This window comes from Dipodomys merriami, unplaced genomic scaffold (genome assembly GCF_024711535.1).
Source record: "Dipodomys merriami isolate MVZ:Mamm:240054 unplaced genomic scaffold, mDipMer1.0.p SCAF_1397, whole genome shotgun sequence".
Taxonomy (NCBI): Eukaryota; Metazoa; Chordata; class Mammalia; order Rodentia; family Heteromyidae; genus Dipodomys; species Dipodomys merriami.
Window position 1 is genome coordinate 38,108 of NW_027202712.1, and position 19,257 is coordinate 57,364.

The 19,257-nt window shown below is 47.4% G+C and overlaps 1 pseudogene; it reads right to left on the reverse strand.

Moving 5' to 3' along the window:
* Positions 1-1,824: 1,824 nt before the first annotated feature.
* LOC138825665 (transcriptional regulator protein Pur-beta-like) lies at positions 1,825-2,930 on the reverse strand (annotated as a pseudogene).
* Positions 2,931-19,257: the final 16,327 nt, after the last annotated feature.

The following is a 19,257-nucleotide window of genomic DNA, read 5'->3' on the forward strand; positions in this document are numbered from 1 at the left end:
TTCCCAATAAATAGAAAACGATTGTATAGATTGAATACCAAAATAAGATAATAAAAAGATATGCAATAAATTAAAAAGGCAGCTCAAATAAAGGGCAGGCATGCAGTTAAAAAATACTAAGATTGTGGAGATGGGGTTACTTGCCTCCTGGTTGAGAAGGTGTCACACAAAGAATACCTGAAAACTTTGGAAAGAACCTTAGCTCCCATTCAATTCAAAGTTTCCTAGGCCTGTGACATTTCTAGAAATACCTTTTGATGGGGTGAGATTAACTTGATGAATAAAAATCATTTCTACTGAAAATCCACTTAAAATATAGAAGAGGTGATCCATGAAAACCCCAACTTTTATTCTTGAAAGACAGCTGGATAAACTGGCCAATGCCAGTATGTTGCAATTTCAAGATGGTGTAAAAATGCTTCCAGGATATAGTCAGCATATTCACGTTCACATCAATTCCATTCACAGATGGATTTCAGCTTCCACCGGGTGCACTGCTTTAATCATTCATTCATCATTTGCCAACTTTGATTGTGAGGTACTAATAAGATGGATCAATTTCTTAAAAATTTGTTTTAAAGAATAAATGATGCTGGAATTCTGAACCTGAGGATCTTTACTATTTGAACAAATCCACAGATTAAACTGAAGGTGAATTAAGACTTCAGTTTTAGTTATTTCCAACTTCTCTGTGAGGATGCATATTCCATTAAAGCTCAGGCTTGTAGCCATACTGTCCTTTTTGCAGAAAATCATCAAGTTTTACAGTTAAAAATGCAGCCAATCAGTGGCTGTAACAGCCAAATTAGCCATAATTCACTTGCTCATATGCTAGAGCCAAGGGATCTGGCTCTCATTCACACCAATGCCACTTCTTGGTAATGACCTCCACCTTTAGAGATCAAGGGAAGAACTTTAGTGAGCAGCAACCCATCCACTCAACGAGTTTGCCTTGTGCTTTATGCCTGACGTATTGTGCCTACCTCAGCAACCCCAAATGTAAAACTGCTTTTATTTTTTGAAAAAAAAATCCTTTTGCCCAACTTTTAAACTATTTTAGTAATGAATTCTCTAGTTCAAGCATTGGCTTTTGAATTTTTGCATCCCGGAAAACAATTCTGCAAAGAAAAGACATGGGGCCAGGTTCCATGCAAAATCATTTAAAAAAATCCAATTTGTTTTGATTCACTGATGGCTTCTTGAATTCTTTTTTGCCTTGTCCATGATTGTGTAAAGTTGCATTCCTTTTCATAAACCTGGACTCTCAGGACTGGGTAACTGCAAAGGTCTCTCTGTCTCAAGAATTTCCGTGAAGATCTCGATCCAAAAGGCTGATTAGAATAAAGGTGAAGGATAGACACTGCAACGGCGGCTCGGCAAGGAGAGATACTTTAGATTTACCCAGGTACAACACAAATTCAACTGTTATACACAGATGGATCTGGGTAAGTCAGATGTGTTTAGGGGCCCAGACTCGAAATCTATCCCCTTCAGGATTATCTAGATGAGCTTAGGAACCTCGGGTGGGAAATAGAAGCTGAGACACTTGCAGGTGAGGAGATGCTGTTGTCCTCTGCAGGTTGCTGTCAATTTCTGGAACTTTACTGCTTTACTCACTGTTCAAGACTGTTGTCTTATGGTTATTTCTCTTAACTATATTAATTTTTTTAATTTTGTTGGTTTTTTTTTCTCCCTTGGTGGCCTCCCGGGCTCCCTCTCCACTAGCTCACAGGGGAATGAGCAAGAATGGGAACTAGCCAGGGGGATGGGGAGTGGGGGGCGCGGGTAACAGGGTGGGGGAGGCCAGGGGGGAAAGCTGCCATTTCAATCCTCATCCACCTCCTCGCCTTAGGACTCCTCACCACCCCCCCCAGCATGACGCTTGTAAAGCTTATCCCTCTGCCACTCCTGGATTTCTTTCATCTCATCCGCATACCGGCAGAAGGCGCCACCAAACTTGCCCCAGGCCTTGAAGGGCACGGTGATGGCATTGCGGTAGGACGGCTTCACCTCACTCACACAGTAGAAAAACTCCGTACTTGTTGCAGCCCACATCGAAGAAGAAACGTTTGGAGTCCACCGTAATAGAGGTGCTCTCCAGGAGTTCCCCGTACAGCCCCCCCCCCCCCCCCCCCGGCCACCGGCACCGCCTCTTGGGCCTCCGGCCAGCTCGTGGTCTTCGCCTCCGTAGTCATCGAGGAGCTTGGCGAGCGTGTCGGAATTCGATGAGACCTTGCGCAGGCAGCACGATGGTCTGGCCGCTCTGGAGGCCGCCAGGCCCTGGGCCTGCGCCAAAGCCGCTGCCGCGGTTGATGGTCTGGCGGATGTGCAGGAAGGGGCCGTGCTGGTTCTCCTTGAGATCCAGGTAGTACTTGCAGTTCTCACGCACCAGGAACTCGCTCTTGAGGTGCGCCGGCCTGCCGCCCTCCTCAGCGCCCGCTGCCAGCTGCTCGGGGCTGCTGGGGCCCAGCTGCGCGTAGTGATCGATGAAGTCGCCCAGCGAGTCACGGAAATTGGCCGCCACCACAATCGAGAGCGTGAGGCGGCTCTTGGAGCCGACCGTGCCCACCTCTGCGATCTTCAGGAAACCGCCCTTGGCATTCTGCTTCACATCCAGGTAGAAGCGCTTGTTCTGGATGTCCAGCCGCTTCGAGGCCAGCTCCTGCTTCTCCTGCTGGCCGCCACCGCGGGGTGCGGCCTGGAAGCCTCCCTTCCCGCCACCGCTGCCGCCACCGCCACCGCTGCCGCCACCACCGCCGCCGTGCTAGCTGCCGCTGTTGCTGTCCACTATCTTCTTGGCTACTGCCTTGCCGCTGCCCACTGTGCTCGCGCCCCCGCCCTCCGCCCTGCGGCTAGCGCTCCCGGGCCCCCAGCCTTGCCTGCCGGCTCCTCACGCGCTCCCGCTGCTCATCGCCGGCCGCCGCCGCCATCCCCCATCCCCCAAGGAAAATTCTTGTGTGCTGGGCCAGTGGCTGTTACTGAGCTGGGGTACTGTACTCAAGTGGGCTTCCAGGTGCTCGCCAATGGTGACAAGGAGACTGTGGCCTGTCATCATAGGGCACCACCACCATTGGGTGACCACCTTCCAGGCTGCCTTTGCTGACCGTGATGACCGAAAGGTTGCCATACTTGCTGCCAGTGGTGAATAAGCCCATTTTATAGAGAGGAATTACTATTCTTAAGTGCGAAGACTGGCATTGGTTGAAGGTCACACGGCTGGAATGTATGGATTTGTACTCTGCTCATGCGACTTTAAATTGAGTCTCAGAATTGAGCACCATCCACTGCAGGGCTGGTTGGAGCAACAGCTGGTGGGGTTCCTCCCTCAGGATCTCTGACTCAGTGTGTGTCTGTAAAACCCACTCTTACCTTTCACCTTCTACCTTGGGTAGCCTACATCAGGGTCTTTGGTTGAGTACCAGGCTGTGCCTGCTGCCTGCTGCCTGCTTGCAGGTTGGCCTGCTCTGCAGCCAGCAAAAGCTGAAAGTGTTTCATGTACCATGCACACCAGAGACTCTAATGCATCTATGCCAACATCCTGAGGGCCACTGCCCAGCAGAGAGCACAGCTGAGCCTCAGAGACCTAGAAAACCTCTCTTGGAATGTTGGCTCTGTTCCCTCTTCCTTTTTGTCACACTGTCAAAAAACCTATATGTGCTAGACCAAGGAATGGGTGGCTAGGCCAGTCCCTAATGGGACTTTGTTGCTGTACATGAGCACTTCTACCTGCCACATCTTGGGCTCGCAACCCACTGGTATAAGTGCTAGATAATCAGGCCACCACTTCACACTTCAGGATAAAAGAAGCTCACCTGAGGTCTTGGTGCAAAGTCTACATGTTCAGGGCTTGTGTTACTAGCCACGTCCTCACTAGGGGATCAATAGTGTACTCTCTGTGGCTTCTTCCTCTCTGGGAATGACCAGGCCTTGCTTTATTCACAGGAGTGGCATCATAGGCAGATCCAGGAGATGCGCAGCATGGATGTGTGCCTGACTTTCATGTAGAGACTTAGATGACTGAGCCAGCCATGGATGGACAGGGAAATGCTTCTGCATCCAAGTTGCCTTGATGAATTCTTACTTAGAAGATGACCTGGCTCTAAGCAGATCTCAAGGGGAAAACAAGAGTAGATTGGCTGGGCCACATCTATAATTCTAGTACTTAGGTGGAAGAGACAGGTAGAGAGCAGCTGGAGGCCAGGGTTTAACTTCATAGTGAGATTGTCTCAAAAGAAAGCCAACGACTGAGGAGGTAGACCAGTGGTTAAAGCAGTTTTCTACTGTGTGAAAGTGTCTGAGTTCAATTCCCAGCATTCTGAGGACAGCATAGACACAAGCTCTGTTTCCTGACCTCCTTTCAGAGGTAAAGGACCTAGCCACTTGATCAGGGTGCTTTACAATGAGAAAGACACCAATAGTACCTCAGTCTTGCACTGCCATTGAGCCTTCTTAATCTGTCTGTCCACTGATATGGACCAAGTCATGACTTCTGTTTCCCCACCACTAGGCCAGGGGACCCTTCCCTGTCTGTTCCTTCTCAGAAGGAACACAAGCCATGCTTCTCAGGTAGAACCAGAGTATTTTTGGCCGTTCCTTGGACCTGTTAGTCAGGCCGTGGACCTCAAGGAATCTGCTGTTCAAATGTGTGCCGAGGACCAGCTCTGTCGGGACAACGGAGGACACCTAGTGGAGGAACTGCCTCAGTCGATGTGGATGTGTAGGGACTGACAAAGCCACAGCTGAGGACAGAGATGGGGCCAGGGTTGCAAGGCTCCTTCCCCATTTGCACTTATCTCTGGATTACACCCAGCCATGTCCTCTGCTGCTCTGATACTGGAGATCGCTAGCAATAGGGGATCACACTGTGCATCTGTGGATTCTGATCTATGCCAAAGCATAGCCATTGGGAGTTGGTAAGGATTGCTGAAGAATGTCCTCTGGAGTTGGGGGGGGGGCTTTCATGATGTGATGTGTGTTGGCACAGGTGAGGGCAGTTCATAGGGAGTGCTGTCAAATCCCTCTTGAGGACTTCCTGCTTACCTGTGATCCTGCCCATGGTTACAGCTGGACTTGAGGTGGTTAGGTTGTGAGCTGACAGATCAGAGACCTTCTATAAACAGAGCCCTGAGTTATCTGGAGGGACGACTTGGCCCTGTCTGATGGCCTGGTAGCTGCTACCCAGCTCTGGCTCTTTTGGCTTAGTGGATGTGGAGGCCATGGTGCAGGTGAGGAAGGTCCTTTCCTTCTGGCAGCCCAAGGAGGAGATGTGGTTTGTCCCTACCTCTGGGCATTGCTTAAATGTCTCTGGTCCTGGAGGAGCTCAGAGTCCAGAAGCAGAGAAATGACAAAGTAAGTCCTGACAAACTTGCTTGTCACTAGTGGCAAAAGGTATCCCAAGGTGTAGGCTGTCAGGCATTCTGGACCTCAGACATGCAATTATTCTAGTCCAATGCCATCAAGACCTGCCCTGCAGGCAGAACACTTATGTCATGGGAAGATATGGTGTAGTAAACGCCAGGTGGGTTTGCCATGGAGATGTTCTCCAGGGTCAGACTCTTGAGTGGGGGTGGGCAACTTCACCTACCCCTACCAAGTGCTGAAGGGCATTCTTTCCACTAGGAAATATCATTTTGTCATTAGTGGGAAGGGAGTTTGGGGGACAGATTGCATAAGCAGGGTACAAGCAAGATAGCTGGTAGCGAGTGGTGAAAGCTGCACTGCAGAATGAGGAACAGGAGGATGTAAACAGTTTACAAGGAGCCTTGAGTAGGTTGAGGTTTAAGTGAGCTCAGTGGGCGAGACCAAAGGCAGAGAGATTAGTGTTCAAGGCTAAGACTGAAAGGGGTTTTGAGAATCGTGAGGGCCCTGAGGTTGAGGTAGCAGAGGTAGGATTGGGCTTGGCTGTATGGGGTTGTGGATGCAGGAGCATGAGGGTTGGGACATGAGGGAGTGGTGGCATTCTGGCCTGTGCACATGGCATGAGTGAAGAGGGAAGGTACAGGGCAAGGACGTCTGAGGGCTCACTGGAGTCTGGGGCTAGGCCCTTGTATTGGGCCACTGAACCAGATGTGCTCGTAGTCTCTGAGTGATGCCTACACCCTTGGAAAGCAGACACACAGAAGATGAGCCTTTTCCAGGTTGCACCTACATACATTCAGGCATTTGATCTGTGTAGAGATCTGTGGTCCCATTGTGTGTGGTCAGGTTGAATTGGCCCAGGTCACTAAGCAGGAATATAGACATCCTTTGCCCATAGGTCAGCTCTGAGGACCAGCAGAGTGGCAGAAGCACAACTGGAAGCTCGGTCCATGGAAAATCCGCACTATCCTTATCCTCCTTTTCCAAAGCCTGAGGTATCAGACACAGCAGGACAAGGCACTGCTGTCAAGGTACATAGGATATGATCTCTCAGTGGTAGCTTTTGAGAGTGTGAAATTGAGTTAAGCTGGGCAGTAATCTTTATCGACAAGAATCAAGGTTTCATTTTAGACACAGTATAGGAGGCATTAGCTGGTGAGTTACTGCTCCCATCGCTCAGCTCCATGGAAGTTTGTACTGGCCAGCCCAGTACTGTGAGTCCCATACAGGCCCATCATCCTTCCCCCTCTGGGACAGGTGGGAGGCCTCATAGGGACAGACAGCAAAAGACAGGGTCCTTGCTGTACCAGAGCCTTCACTTGGATTAGCTTGTCACTTGACACTGGGAGGCAATTCTGGCCTCACTGTCATCTCTCATCCCACATGCCCACAAGCATGCCATGCCAACCTACCATCAACAATACAAGTCTATGGGCTCTGTTGCTGTCAGGGAAGGTGCCAGGCCCATCTGCATCCACGGGGACACAAACAGCCCCAGCAGCATTCACCCCATTCCCCTCCCTCCCACCCTCATTCTCCTTACTGCCCACATGCTGCCCCGGTCTTTTCAGACTTGTGCACAGGAGATGACCCCAGCTGGCAAACATCAGCTGACCCTCCACCTGCCTCAGTGTGACCACTAGGCACCTGCGTTGGTCACTCACTTGGGTGAGTGTGTGTGCACACTTGTTCCCACACAACACACTAACACTGGTTCGGGCTTAGACACAGTCACACAGAGCTTTCTCTGCAATTACCACAATGCCCTAGGCTCCTTCCTTCCCCAGACATCCTTGAAAATGAGATCACTGAAAAGGGCCCTGTGCCAATGTAATCCTGGCCCTGTCTCCATGCCCACTATCCAACACTCCCCCAGTTTAGACACTCATCACAGGAGAAAGAAGCTTGATGCCCACATGTGAAATGAGGTATCACAAGAGCTGCCTCTACCCATCTGCATTTCACTTGGCATGCTTTGGCTGAATTCTGACATTTCCCCTCCTAGCCAGTCCCAGGCCCAATACTGCCTATCAGCTCTGTTGCCAGGGGCCGAACACCTTCCTCACCTTTTGTAGGCTTTCACGTGTGTGTGTGTGTGTGTGTGTGTGTGTGTGTGTGTGTGTGTGTGTGTGTGTGTTTATCCCATTATCCTCCTCAGTTCCCCTTTCTAAAAGTGGTAGAGTTTTTCTGAGCTCCTGCCAGCAAGCCTCCAGGGAAATGGGTCTTACTTTGCCAAGAGATTCTGCCCATACCTGGAGAGAAAATGGGATGATGGTTCTCATGATTATGGAGGACATGTACACCATATGGGCAGTAACAAAGGGTACTTGTTGCAGATGCCCAGGGGGTATCCACAACCCTTTTGGCCCCATGGAGGCACGGTGCTCCAGCAAACAGGCCTTGTGAGTGACCAGGTGATCCTTGTCCTGCAATGCTCTCACTGATTTGGTCAGCTGGAACACATCCAGGTCTCACCCAAGTGGACATGTAGGTCTTTGCAGAACCAGCTTTCACTCCTCTTCACCCCTTCACTGGCCTCTCTGTCATCTCTCCTCTTACAAGCCCCCAGGTGCACCCACTCACTCAACTTCCAGCCATCAACCCTGCAAGTCTGTGGGACTTGAAGCTGCCTGGGAAGGTGCCAGGCCCACAAACTACCATGTAACCACAAATAGCCTCAACAGTTACCACACAGCATTTTCCATCCCCTCCCAACCAATGCTTCTTTCTGGCCTTATGCCACTCCCTGTCTTTTCAGACCTAGCAGTTATATAAACACATGCAAGGAAGGGCTGGCTGCATCTTCCTGTATGAGGATCTCCCATGGAGTTCCTAGTCTCTGTCCTCCCATATCAGTGGAAACATCTGGAGGTGAGGCTGCAGGTGAAGGCGACTGGCTTGGTGCTGTTCCTTCCAAAGAAGGGATAGCCATCCTTAGGTACAAACACACACACACACACACACACACACACACACACACACACACACACACACACACACACACACACACACACACACACACAGGTGAAAGCCATTCAAGGGCAGAATACTGTCTGTTGTGTATGGCAGAGACACCAGAAGGAGAATGTGTGTGTGTGGAGGGAGGCAGCATCGTGGAAGACCTGATGTGGATCCTTTGGGGACTGATCTCCTGAGCTCTGCCGGCACTGCTGTTAGCACTGGCTTGCACCATCTTCCAGCTCCACTGACACCAGAGCAACAGCCATCACCACAAGCTTCTGCATGCAGGGAATCTTGCCTAAGGGCTCTTCAGACAGCTCCAGAACTAAGCCCCACCTTGCACCAGCCCCTGCCACACACCTGACTGCCCTCTTACTCATTAATTCTCTGCCTTCTTTCCCATATGACCTACTGTTTCCTTTCTTTCTACTGTTCTTATTGTTAATTTCAAGAAAAAACTGGTACACAATGACTTCTCTCTGGTGGAAAAAAGTTCCAATCCGTGGCCCCAAATCATGTTTGAGTTGGTGCCGCCCCTGGCACTGTCTACTAGGAAACACAATCCTTGAACAGTTACCCTTCAGAGGACGTCCCCACTCTTTGCCTCCTTGTTTTTGGCAGTCAAGAAGCTATCCACCTTCCTTATTCTGGATTCCTTACCTTTTTGCTGATAGCCTGTTATCTGCCCATAATTGTCGGAGTAGTACCTCTGATTTAGGTCACAGGCCTCTGTGTCCCAACAGTAAATGGAACTCAGAACTGAACTCACAGGGCATCTTCCTAAGGTGGCAGGGAATTTTGGAGGACAGGAGTGCAAAGGAAAACACGGAGGGAAGGGCCTACTCCAGTTGTTGCCCAGTCCAATGCAAGGAGAACTACTCTGGAGGGTACATGTTGGGGAGACATCCTGGGGCCCAAAGTTCACATAAAATGCTATCAGCAGTTCTGTCACACAGGGATTTATGAGGGGGAAAGAGGAAGGGAGAGCCTGTTTGTCTAAAGATATGGCCAGCCCATGTCTTATCTTCTGCTGATGACCTCACATGAACAGTTGGAACTAACACACACACAAGCCCCTACAAAACAACTAGCATGTGTGCAAACCAATGCACACAGTCTTCAGATAGCATTTCTGGCCAGCATCCTGGCAGGTAGGTTGGAAGAAGCTGTTGGCTAGCACTGAAGAGAATGTAGAATGTTGTAGACGGACCACTGGGAGAACTCTCCCTAGATGAATCTGTGCTAGCTTGGAGAACCCATCCAAGCTCTGAAGAAATAGGTCACTTGAATTAATAACACGGTCAATGCTGGGGTTTCCTGCCACAGGGACTTTTGCACAATTCATCAGGATATCTTGGCAAGACTACTTACACCTAACAGCACTGGGAAGTCCAAGGGGTTAGAAGGCTCTAGAATGTCCTTGCAGGCAGCACCAATGTATATTTCCAGTCCATGGCTAGCAGGAAATAGTGTGTGAGGGAGGGGAACATTAGATTTTGGAAGGGAGGTGAGGGGGAAGCGGTTGGACAGTCCCAATCTCTGTCAGAGAGACTGCAAGAACCCTAGCAAAAACCTTCCTTTTACTCAACAAAACAGGTATGGATATTTCATTGTGGAAAGCACTGCATCTGGCTTAGACATTCACGTGTGAGCAGAAACAGAGCAAGGAACCTCTGGCACCACCAGACATAAAACTCTTGACCTCCCTGACTGAACCTGACTAACCTGACTGGTTCTCCTGTGGCATGAATTCTGCCAGCCATTGTTTTGCTCACCAATGGATGCCATCCTGCAATGTGCTCCTCATGGGCCTGCTTTCCTAGAGGAAGGTTCATCACATGCCATGTCTACCCTCTGCATTCTCAGTGAAAGACAGGTGGCTTCCTTCAGGGCACTGAAGCAAAGACAAGGTCTTTAATTAGAAAAAAGAAAGAATTTCACAGGAATAAGAACAGGGGGATATTAAGAGTGACTTTAGTAAGGAGCCATAAATGTCTGTTCCACACCTATATATGCTCCACTCCCATACTGAGTTTTATCACAACATCTAACTCTGTCACATGCAATGTGACAGAGGCATCCCAGGAAGGAAAGTCCTTCAGAGTATTACCTCCAATTAAACATAAAAAACCCAGAAGAAATGACATGGCTCAAGAGGTAGTCAGTGTCACCCTTCAGGACAAAACCTCCGTGACAGTTTCCTGGCCTTGAGTTTAAGCTCTACAACTGGCACTGAAATAATAATAGTAATAATTCTACAGAGATATGACAGATTTGTGGCCATTGGATAAGATGTCCACTCAAATCAGGTGATTGGGATAGTTAATATCTCTGAAAATATTTTTTGGTGGAGTCCTACTTTTCTTATCTTTGTGGCCAGGTGATCCTTGCTCTAAGTTTAGCAGTCCCATTACTATGTTGGTTTCCATTCTGTGGTTGCTGGTGGCAACTTCAGTCTGAAAGAATTACAGCCCTGCATGCCCCTGTGGAAAACATTGGAGACCATACGAAGCCTTTACCAGCTTGTTAGCATCAGACAAAGTGTTGGCACAATCATCATCTCATGCTGAACCAGACAGTCATGACGCAGAGAAGCCATGCTGCTGAAAGGAAAACCTCCCATTCCTACTGCTTTAACTCATGCCAACGTGCACTTACTTTTCATAAAGTCACCCATTCAATACTGCCATACACATGCAATCACACTGTGCATGACTGTGAGGGACAGCACTGCAGGGACTGCTGATTTCACTGTATCTTGTTCCTTCGTTTTTCCTAGTACTACCCCAGCAAGGGGTAGGAAAACAACCACTGGGCCAAAGAGAAGCTGCACTTATAGGCTATTTTTCTAGAGTGGGTGTACCATTTGCACTCTGCTGCCATTGGATGAAATGTCTGAATCTCTCTGATCTTAACTAATATCACTATAACAAACATTGTTAGTGCAAATTTTTGTGAGGTCTGAGGTTACACCTCCAGTGTGCTTCAAATAGGTAATGGCATCCAAAACCCTGCCATGTGTTTGTCATCTATATTTGATGGTGGTCAAAGCTGACCGTACAAGTCTTTTGCTCACATTTCAGTTAGGTTGTATTTCTGTGTTCTGACCATGGAGTTGTGAGCCATGTTCCAGAACATTTTACCGGACTGCACGAGGTGACAAAATCAGAAAAAGGTGAAGGTTGCTCAGAGTCTAAATTTTTCAAGGACAAAGCTGAGATTCAAACATGGGCAGTGCGTGCTTAGACACCATCGTGAGCAGTTGCTCACCACAATCATCACTGTGGGCACAGATGGACAGCCATTCAGAGGCACAGGTACCTCCTAGCATTATTAATTATGGGTACCTGTGACTGGTCTAGCTGATCTGAGGACAGCTAAGGAATACTTTAACTCACACACTAATGGGGTAATAAAAGTGACAAAGTTTCATTATGCTACAAGGTATTTTATACTCTGGATTCAATACTTTGGACAAGGAGCACTAAATTGTGACTGTATCACTTTTTGTGAGGCAGCAGGGGAAGCAAGTGCACAATCTCTGAAATGTGAAAGGTCATGAGCTACCACCTCCTATCCACATCCTAAGGCCCCTTTGCTAGACAAGAATGCATCTCCTCCCTAAAAGCATCCCCAGAAGAATGGCCCAGTATGGACCTAAGGAGGTTCTGTAAGCATCCAAAGAAAACCAGGTTTCAAGTGACTCAGTGGCAACAATAGATTTGCCAACCAACTGCCACCATTAGGAGGTCAGAGTGAGTTTACTTTGTGGCTTGGGTAGTAGGAATTGGAGGCTGACTTGATGGGTCTTCTGAAGAACCCTGCAGGGTTAAATAAAGTGGCCAAGCAGATTGACACACCACAGTACCTGTGCCCACATCACTCAGTAGCTTATCACTAGGTGGTTCTACAGACTACCTGACAGTGCAGAGGAAGGCTGCATAACCAAGTGCTCAGGATACACTGACCAAAGGTTATTGCTGAGGAACAGAAATGAGCAGAACAGGCTCAGCTCCTCAGTAACCTGGACTCTCCCATTGGGTGAAGCACAAAAACTCTGAAGACATACAGGCCTGTGTTCAAGTCCTATTTCTAACACATTGGAGCAGATTAAGCCAGAGCTCAAGTTCTTCTGGTACAAAGCTGTGATAATATCCTTGTCTGTTAGGGAGAAGTCACATGTTGCTTGTCATACTCCAAGCTCAGTGGTAAAGGAAGCACATGTCCACAGACACAGATAGCTCTCATTCACTCATTGCCAATCTGGACACAGGTGACAATGCTGAACCCCAGAACCCAGACTGGTCATAAGAGGCCCTAATCCCTTCACCAACTTGGCAAAGTGAGACCTGTATTTCCAGCAAAGCAGAGGAACCACAAATTGCAGAGTCTCTGGAATTCCAGCACAAACTTCTTAATCCTGGTTCTTCACAATCTCTATAAGCGTAGTGCCCATCCCTCATGGTCACTATGTTGACTGAGTGTGGCTGAAGGCTCAGCCAATGCCAGAGGTAAAGGCAGCTTTCGGGGTATGCACAGGGTGCCTAGTGCCTGGGCCTCCAAACATTAGTGAGAACTAAGAGCAGAAATCCTGTGGTCAGGCCTCCTGAGCCCCATGCAGAACAGCAGCTGAACAACTGCCTTATCTTCAGCCACAGAACCAGGGGGACTGTTATCAGACTCAGCCAAAACACACAGGCTCAGAGTTGCAAAAGAACAAAGTTTCTGAACACTATAATCAAATTCCACTCAGAAGTGAACCGGAGGGAGACACATTCATCTACAAATACTGATAGATGGTAACCTGCCTCTATAAAACCTTAAAAGAATCAAAAGATGGGGAAGATAAGGAGTAACAGCCTTCCCTGATAACCCTATAAGGGAAATGCATGCAAATACATGCTCCTTCTCAATAACTTCCTACTGACACTCTGCAATCACTTTGCTTATCATGGAAAAAGTTACCTTGCTGCCTAGCCAGCCAAAGAGCTTCTTATCCATCCACTAAGGCTCAGTCGTAGAGTGCTTAGAGTGCAGAAGGCACTGGGTCCAAGCCCCAGCATTTTTCACACACAGAAACACCACCACTATATTGTGACACATGATCCTGATCAAGGGCTGTCAAAAACCAGATCCACAATCTTACAAACAGCCATAAAGAAAACATTCGGTTTGTTCTGAGATAAGGACATTTAATTGAATATTAATATGGCCCATCCCCTCTCCTGCTATTGAGAATGACTCAGGAAGTTTGCTGTTTCTAGGACACCAGCCCAAGCAGAAGCAGCAAAAGCTTCATCAGCAGGCCCAACCTCTAGCTCCACAGAACCAAGAACATTATGCAAGACAGTCAATTCAGTCAACACTACTTCAGGATGTGTTTCATCGGTAACACAGGTCAAGCCATAGAGATCACAATGGCAGAAAACTCACCAACATCCACTTATGGCTGTTGGTAATGCTCTGGTAAAAGAACTGCTCTTACAAAAGACTTAATGGCCTTTGGATGAGGCTCCATCAATGCTTGATACAGGATGCATGGTGTACTTCCCCTCCCTTGTTCACCCACAGCTCAGTGTGTGTAGTGCAGTGACTACACAAAGACAGCTGGGAGCCCAGATTACACAGGCACCATACAAATTCTATGGAAGAGACCTTTCAAGACCCACACCCACTGCATCTGGGACAGACACCAAGTCACTGAGTCAGCAAGCCCAGCAAGCAGCAGGCATTCAGCAAACTGGGTCTCAAAGAAGGAAAATGGTAACATCTGAAAGAGTGTGCCCCAAGACCACTGATATTCTATGGGACCAGAGTACAATGGGCAGTGGGCAACATTTGCCTTCCAAACATCAACTTCCTAAAATCTTCAGGATACTGTCTGCACCCCTCCCCTCTAGGTTGAGGGATCACTGTGCTAAGATTGTGCTGCAAATCTTCTTGTAGCCCTGATTAAAACTGAAAAATACTGAAGAGGAAGAAGAGGAACAGCCAGCAGGTGGCATGTGAACTACAGGGGAGCCAAGAAAGAATAGCAGAGGCCTATTTACAATGACATGAACAAACAATGAAATGAGAAGGCAAAATCAACAGCTTATCAGGAGCAGGAGAAAAAGACACCCAATTGGCAGGAGTCAGGCAGCTGGCCCACACTGCCATAGAACCATAATCTGCTCCCAAAGGAAAACCCTTTGCAGCTGCCAGCACTGCCTGCCAGCCAGCCTGACACCATACTGTGCATTCTACCCTTCAGCCTCTAATCCATTTCACCCAAATTTCTGCTCAGATGCCCTTATAAGATCCCTAGGGCTGGGTGCTGGTGGCTCATGCCTGTAATCCTAGCTACTTAGGAGGGTAAGATCTGAGGATCACAGTTCAAAGCCAGCCTGGGCAGGAAAGTCCGTGAGACACCTATCTCCAATTAGCTACTAGAAAACTAGAAGTGGCACAGTGGCTCAAATGATAGATCACTCGCCTTGAGCTGAATATTACAGGGACAGGCATAGGACCAGAGTTCAAGCCCCATGACCTACAATAATAAGTAAATAAATAAATAAGTATATAAATAAATAAATAAGATTCCCTAGGAACATAGCTCTTTGGCCTTACCAGGTCTCCTAGCCCCATGAATGGGATACTGACCTGCCACCCAAGACCAGCACAGCCAACCCAGGACACTAGGGCCAAGAGCAATGTAATGAATCCAACTACTAAGAGCAAGGATCCTCATCATGGATGCCTGGCTAGTTCCACTTCAGTGTCTGACAGCTGCTGGGTACCTCATGCTCATTGGTCACCCTACTTGTCACAGAGTCCATGTGCACCAGGAGCCACACAGAGCAATGAGCCACAGCCATGTGAAGTCAGAACTTAAATGACCAGCACACAGAGTATAAAATAAAACCCACCTTGGAAAAACACACAGATTCAGGCAGGGGAGGTTCTGGGGACCTCACTTTAGACACCAGAGATGCCAGTAAATAGAGCTCATGGTGACTGCTTGCCCACAGAGAGTAAAACATTGGGTATGTCCACAGGACACACTGAGCTCACGTTTCCTCCCAGGGTGGTTGCATCAAATCTGGGTGCCCAGGAGTCCTGAGACAGGGCAGAGAAAAGGAGTGACAGGGACAAGCCTGCTGCTGGAGCCTTCACTCCCCAACTTCTCCCTAAAGAAAAAGCATGAGCTATTGAATCTACACTTGTGACCCCGCAGAGGCTATACAACCATGCATATCATGCAGATCTCTGGTCCACGGGGATCTCTGGTCAGACAGTGATCTGTTACTTGTCACAGCAGTTAGTACAGAAAGTACCTCACTTTAAGCACACACTTTTCCTTTCTCTTGGTGGTGCATTCTGTTTCATACAGTAAAATGAAGAGCAACGCCAGGCTCTCCTACCAAATCACTTCTCATGCCATTCCATCCAACAGTATGTTGAAAGTGAAAAAAGCAATCTTTATCATTTTTTAAAGCAAACTGATGTTATTATGTCCAACATAACCAGCTAATTCTTTTTTGGGGGAGGGGTCCAGTCGTGGGGACTGAACTCTGGGCCTGGGCGCTGTCCCTCAGCTCTTCAGCTCAAGGCTAGCGCTCTACCACTTGAGCCACAGCGCCATTTCCAGCTTTTTTCTTTCTGCTTAAGTGGAGCTGAGAAATCGAACCCAGGGCCTCAGGCATGCAAGGCAAGAGCTCTACCACTGAGCCACCTTCCCAGCCCCAGCTAATTATTTAGTTTATTTTTTATAATTATCTTTAAGTAGTTGTACAAAGAAGTTCCCATTCTACAAAATAGTATATGAGTACAAAGTGTCTGACAACATTGTCACTCTCTTAACCCATCCCTTCTCTCACTTTTTTTATTTAATTGAGATTAGGTGATTACATAAATTTCACATATTTACAGTATGGTGAAATAGTGATACTTAGAGTCATGATCACATTTTAACTTTCACAAGGCAAATTGTCATTATCATGGTTTATATAGTTTGTGATTTCTATGAGCTTTGACAATACAAGTTATTTTTTCCACATCTGGTGATGTTTACATTTCTTTCTTTTTGCTTATTGTAGGATGTTTCCACTTATTCTGTTCCTCTTCCTGGCTTCCCTCTGTGTGTGTGTATATCTATCATATATATAGTCAAGAAAATGGAGTCATTTAGCAATGACATGACAAAATGGTTGGCTGTCCTTTGTTTCTTGAGTCCTGTTACTTTGCCATATCTTCTTGCATTTGGCTTTATCATCAACATATCAGGGAGACCATGTACCATTTCTCTCTTTGTTCTTGGCTTACTTTGCTCAAAATAATCTGCTCTAGTTCCATCCATTTCCCTGCAAATGTCATTATTTTGTCCTTTCTAATGACTGAATAATATTCCATTGTATATAAGTACCACAATTTTTGGGTGCACTTATCAGTAATGGGGAATCTGAGTTGTTTCCAAATCTTGGCTGTTGTGATCAGTGCTGCAATAAACATGGAGGTGGATGTGTCTTTGTATACTGGTTCCTGTTGCTCAGGGTAGATGCCTAGGAGTGGTATAGCTGGGTTATAGGGGAGGTCTATATTTAGCTTTCTGAGGTACCTCCAGACTATTTTCCAAAGTGATTGTATTAGTATACATTCCAACCAGCAATGCAGTAGGGTTCCTTTTTCTTCCACATCCCCTCCAGCATTTGTCGTTGGCTGACATTAGGATGTGGACCATTCTGACTGGGGTAAGGCGGTGTCTCAGTGTTGTTTTTATTTGCATTTCCTTTACAACCAGGGATGATGAACATTTCCTCATAACCAGCTAATTCTAAGAGCCAAGTGATATAAGAGAGCAAAGAAAGGGTAACACTGTCCAAAAAGAAATGATTCCCTGATTTCTGTAAGTATAAACCCTCTGAACATCAACTTTATATACTTTTTTTTTTAATTTTATTCATGAGGCTTGAAATCAGGGCCTGACCACTGTCCAGGAGCTTTGTTCCTGAATGCAAGTGGCTCTACAACTTTGAACCACTGTGCCCCTTCCAGTTTGCTGGTGGTTAGTTGAAGATAAGAGTCTCACAGACTTTCTTACCTGAGACGGCTTTGAAACATAATTCACTCTCAGCCTGCTGAGCAGCTAGGATGACAGGCATAGCCACTGTAATGCGCCTCAATTTTTAAAAGTCTTTAATACTTAAAACCAAGAAATGTACTCATTACTTGACTTAGGAAACAGTAACCTCTCTGTGTATCACCTTTGTCATAACAACAACAACAAATAATAAAATAAATTATTAAACCACTATCTCCACATGAGAAAGAGCCCGTGGCCTGACAAGCAATGGCAAGAAGGGTGGGTCTGAGCTCTCTTCACAGACCTGCCTGTCCACAGGTCGGTCTGTGCAGGGCTCTCCTCCTCACCGTGGTCAGGGAGCATTTACTCTATGGCTCTGAAGGAGCCTGATCATACAGAGTGATCCTCCACACCAGGTCCTCCAACGAGTCAGGAATAAATGTGAGGCACCCCATGAGTGTCAAAGGTTAAAACGCAGTATTGGCAAAGTACTTCCTGTCCAGAAAAAAAAAGATGCTGAATGATCAGAGCAAGCAGGGACACAAGAACCAGGAAGCCAACAAGCAGGTACTAGAGATGAAACTCTCCGGAGCCCTCAAGTGCCACTTACCACTTGTGATAGAAACATGGGTCATTTCCACCAGACTCCAGCCCCCAACCACTGGCTCAGACCAGAGCCAGTGAAGCACAGCCATCCCCCAAGACTTGCAAGTGTTATCACGGTACACACGCATACGGAGGTGAGACTAGATAGGCCCTAAGGTCCAAAAGAGTAATATTTCCAAAGGACTGAGTTGGATCTCAGACCCTTTCATTAGTTCTTGCAAGAGCTAATATAGATGACCGGCCTTTTTCCTCCTCCAGCTTCCTGTGAGGTGAGGTGATATCTCTGCCCACATGAGGCTCTTTCCAACCCCAGGAAGTCCCAACCATAGCTAAGGTGATTTCAGCAACAGGCTCTTTTTATCTCCAGAACTGTTAGCTAAAGCAAACTCTTCTTTAAGAAGTACCCAGCCTCTAATACCTTATCCTGTTAATGATATACTAAGAGATCCTGAGGGTTACACAGTTTCCTCTCAATGGCCCAATGAGTCCCCATGGATGCCCTGAGTGAACATCTACCTGGTAGTGATATCACAGTGCCCGTGTGCTCCCTCAGTGACAGCTCCCATAGTTGAAGCTCCACCACAAATCCACAAAGGTCTTCTGGAGTCCTGAGAGAGGAAGAAGACTGAACACAGTCCCATGTACCCCTGGAAATGGAATTAATCCTGCACCCAAGATACAGGGCAAAAATCATACCAGCCACTGACTACTCAAGAGACCAGGACAAGTCACACATCGAGCTTTTACAACAGTAGGGTCAAAACACAGCCTCCACAAGCTACACACTGGTTCCAACCCAGTTCCTCAACTACACAAGGTTACTTTCATGAAGTCAGTTTATCCACCTGGAAAACCAAGAGACAGCACATAGCAAATAGTGTCACTTGCCCAAAAACATACCAGTCATGAGGCAGTACTGGGCAGAACTTAGCTCCTTCCTAGATTTAACAAAACATTCTGTGCAATAGCACAGGGAGGAATAGTACAAAGAAGCCTGTGAATGAGCTGCTCCATGAAAACCACTCACATCTTCCTCATTATTTCCATCCGGCTATGAGGAAACTGGGGCTTCAAGATATGTTTGGTGATGTAACATCCCCTCCATCCATGAATGTAAGCACACTCAGTGCAGACCTCACCTTCTGACTACTGCTGCAGGAAGACATGTACCCAGAGCATCATACATTGAAGAATGGTGCGAGCATCCCAGACACACCTGTGGGCTTGTGGCATGGTACTGGTGGGTGGCACACAAGTTTGAGGCTGAGGAT